Consider the following 4427-nt stretch of genomic DNA (forward strand, 5'->3'; position numbering starts at 1 on the left):
TCTGGGCTTAGAGAATTCAGTGGGAAACTTCTACTGTTTCTCAAAGATAAATAGAAAGAAGAGGGAATCACTTAAACTGAGATGAGCATTTAACTCTATATGCAGACAAACTTATAAAGCAGGAACAGTTACTGCATATTTAAAAGGCATCCAGCATAATTGCTGATACTCACATCTCTTCCTTAATCTTCAGATCAGCTCTGTGAAAATGAAACTAGTATTTCTGCTTTATAGATGATAAAATGAGTTGCAGGGAGTAAACAAACATATTATGGTTAGCGTATCCTTAAAACACTTGAGAAAAAAATCTAAGAACCTGTAGTTTAGTAAATCTCCTTTGAAACATTGAAAATAAAGCTTTTTAGTTTCTATTATAACTAATAAGAGGATGAAGTAAAATTGTCTCAAAATTATTATCCAATTCTGGATTCCAGTTAAGTAACTGTGGGGAAAAGAAAAATGTTTCAACATAAGAAAAAAAAATACAACAAAATGGGGAAAATACTACATTTTTTAAAAAAGTCAACAGCTTGGGAGCTATCAGGTTTCAGAATGAATGTATCACATTGGGATGTCTATTGCACTTCAAATGAAATGAAAACTTTTTGGGCACTACTTGTAAGACCTTGTGTCCAGATTACAGCCCTTCAGCCTAACTGACCACATGGGTTATGTTCTAGCCACCCTGATCCTTAGACACTCGCACAGCAAATCACAGACCTCATAGCTTGGTACTACACTTGCATTCTTTTTCTGGTAAGGATTTACTCTTATTTTTGATCTTGTAAATGTCACCCTTCAAATCAACCTTTTCTGACACTATCAAAATCAGCTTTGTTTTCTTCTTTTCTGCTGTTAACACCTGTCACAGTGTTTAATTAGGAGACAGTGTTATATCCTGAGGAATAAATTTGTGTTCTTTATGTGTCATAGCCTCTTGATTCATTCAACCTATACCTAGTAACAGAAAAGGAAAGAAAAGAGGTCCATAACAGCTGAAAGCCTTTAGTTACAACGCAGAAAGACTGTATCAATTTTACCATCAATTTTTTCCCCCTCGTTAAAGACTAGATTGACCTGCGAGAGGGGAAGAAGGAAGAAGCTGAAGAACTTTTTGATGAATCTGAAGTTAGAGGAATGAAATATCTAAAATGGGAGGGAAAGAATTTGCATTACAAAGCCTAGAGCACAGTAGAAAACACTCAGCATATGCTGTCCTTGAAAGTGAAAAACCTTCATGCTAATGGCTTGTGGATAATTAGTCTAATTCTATAGTCCTAATAGTTGTAGGCAAACTGGATTTATATCTACACACTACAGAAATCTAGATATCAGAGCCTATTTTCTGGGCCCTGCATAGGTTAAGATCTTGAGATGAGGTTATTCTGCATTAACTCAGGACGTCCTAAATGCAATCTTAAGCATCCTTTTAATAGGGAGATGGAGGGAGTTCGGCAGAGAAGGAAAGATAATGTTACCATGGAGACAGAAAATGGAATGAAGCAGCTACCAACCCATGAATGCCAGAAACCATTGGAAACTGGAAGAAATGGATTCTCTCTAGAGTCTCTCAAATAGTCTAGCTCTGTGGACACCTTGGTTTTGGCTCTGTGAAATTAATTTGGGACTTCTGGCTCCTAGAAGTAAGAGAGAACAAATTTTTGTTGTTTAAACCACTAAATTTGTAGTAATTTGTTATAGCATCTCTAGGGAAACTAATACACACACAGAGTGAAATTCTCATTACTTTGTCCAATGTAAAACTGAACAGAAGCATTGTGAGAATTCCCTTTGGGTGGGGTAAGTGGTAGATGTATCATTTCTGCTACATGTACAGTTATGTGCATATATTTATTATTCTCACTATTTCTATTGTCTTACTCTCTACCCACCAGAAAGTCTGATGAGGGTTAATCCTTTCTTTTTCTTCTTGGCTCTTTCCTCCGGGTTTAGCTGAGTAGTAGGCATACAACTGAGCACAACAATGAGCAAAACAAGCAACAAGTGACAAAAGTAGCCAGAAGCCAGGCTGCACCAGGAGCTAAACTGAATACAGTGGTCCACTAACCAGTCTCAGTAAACTAAACAGAGATTTAGGCCAGCAAGATCCCTACACTTGGGATTTCTTTTTTCAGTCCAGTGACTTGCCCTCTAAAACTAATTATGGGATGTGCTTTGCCACGGACACATTTCTTGACAGTTCTATCAGTATGTGCTGGAAGTTCAAGTCGGTATAATAAAGTGTGTGAGTTGCAGTACCTGGCACCATGATTATGGGTTGTAATCTTGAGGTGAAAATGCAGTTCTGGTGCCTGGGCTACTGTTATCTGCTCTACTGAGATGATGTGGGTCTCTGTTCTGATTTTAAACTATAAGATGACTTATCATGACAGAACTCAGAATGAAGGAGACCAGAACACTGCCTGCTCAATGTTGCAAAACTAACCTGGGTGAGGCTCCTTTGTTTGTGCTGTTCTGAAGATAACTGGGATAAAATGACACAATAGCAGTCTCTTAGCTCCTTTACAAAAGGGAACAAAAGAAGTGTCATATAATGTTATCTTGAGAACAAAGATTTTTAGCACTGAACTGAAATTCCAGCTTATATTCCTATTCAGTTGTAACCCAAACAATCTCCCACACTTGGCTGCTAGGCAACTTAATGCACACATAGAGTATGTGTGTGAGAAAGGTAGAGAATCTGCTAGCAGCTCCTAAGCAGAGAGAAAATGGGAGAGTGGCTTTACCTGGGAATCCTCCAAATAGGCCCCTCCCTTGTTTCTACTATTCTGAATCCCTTGGAAGGCAACACTGGGTAGCAACAGTGTTTGTAGACCAGGGCCACGTCACCCAGTGGGGACAGCTATTGAGGTCTCTAACACCAGGCGCAAAGCGATGGGTAAAATAGGTAAGGAGAAATCCTGACACATTGAACCAAGCTCTTCACATCTCCTCAGACTTCTGATCCATTTGAATGAAAGGAAATGTAGTTTTTCAAAACACTAACTTAAGAGAAGTTCATAACATTGGAAATACCAAAGCCCTTGAAAGTAACAGAACAGCTAACCCTGTATCCATCAAATTGGCACTTCCATAAACCATAAAGGTTAAAAAATCCTTTTTTATATCATACATGAAAGTACTAATGTATCCAGGGGCTAAGGCATTTACAACATCTTACATTATGACTAATCAGGACGTAGGACCTGAGTCAACTAAGAAACTCCAGCTCTGCCAGATCGGGAGGAACTTGGACTAGTTACTGCATCTCTCTCTTTCTCAGTTTGTTATTAGTAAAATGACAATGTTATCAAAATTACCTGCCGCAAAAGATCCTTATAAGAATATAATCATGTAAAGTATAGTGCCTGGCATCCAACATATTATAGAGCTTCAACTATGCACAGGGGTTGTTCTAAGACAAGAGATAAGGCAAAGAACAGAAATCACTGCTGTCAGAGTTCACGTTTTACTGTGGAACTTAAATCTTCATAGAAATATTGCAGCATATTTCATAGAAACTAAAAAATAATCCATCTGGTTGTGTATTTTTCTTTGTTCAGATAATGAACAAATAAAATTTTCATTCAGATTTCTCCGCTGGGATGCTCTGGCTTCATGTGAGCTCTCAAGCCTAGTGTTCTAATTTTTATTTCATCATTCCTCCTTACAGCCATTCTGCAAAACTGATTTGGGCTGTGAGTACTCACCCTTAGTGCAGCATAGCTATTTATAAAGTGGGACAAAAGCCAGATTCAGGGAAGCAATTTATTCTGTTCCATCCCCACACTTTTATTCATTCATCTGTTACGCTTAAAAATCAATTAGCAATGTGCACACACTGTATCGACAGCTTTACTTAGATTCTGCTACAGGGCTAGGCCAGTGTGACTGCAGTCTCCCCGGCAAAGGTTCTCTGGGGCAGTGGTAGATCCCAGAAGTTAGTGGAGGCCTCTTTTCAGTGTGATACTGTAAAATGATTTTTAAAAAGTTCTCATGCTTACATTTGCCTTTCTGTGCTCTGCTTTTGGTTCCTTACCTGCCTTTTCTCCCATTTGTCCCACTAGGATGCCACATTTGGGGTTGACCTTTTGAACTTTCTCTTTGTAAAAATATATTACAAAATAATTACAGGTATTACAAAATAATTACACATTTACGGAAAGGTAAGAAGAAATTATCAAGATTCCTCATGTGCCCAGCTTTGAACTAGGTCAGTATCTTGAACTATGACATTAGAACTTGGAAATTCACACTAGCAGAATCCAGTGACCTCAGTAAAATTTCACTGGGACTGATTTTAAAGTAATCATTTTTTACATTTGGAAACCTTCACTTACAATCGAAGTAAAGACTGAAATCCACTGTATGTCTGTATATTTGAAAGTGAATGCTGTCTGTCTGCCTGCCTGCCTGCCGGCCAGCCT

General features: G+C 38.3%; 1 protein-coding gene and 1 pseudogene across 2 annotated transcripts in view; both read right to left on the minus strand.

The window, feature by feature from the left end:
- The window catches only part of Lin7a (lin-7 homolog A, crumbs cell polarity complex component), a 191864-nt gene that overhangs the window by 44586 nt on the left and 142851 nt on the right, over positions 1-4427 (minus strand). The window lies entirely within an intron of this gene.
- Positions 1-4427, minus strand: part of LOC105742301 — a 15682-nt pseudogene that overhangs the window by 10298 nt on the left and 957 nt on the right.

Source organism: Octodon degus, unplaced genomic scaffold, assembly GCF_000260255.1.
Source record: "Octodon degus isolate 3935 unplaced genomic scaffold, OctDeg1.0 scaffold00004, whole genome shotgun sequence".
NCBI classification, from domain to species: Eukaryota; Metazoa; Chordata; class Mammalia; order Rodentia; family Octodontidae; genus Octodon; species Octodon degus.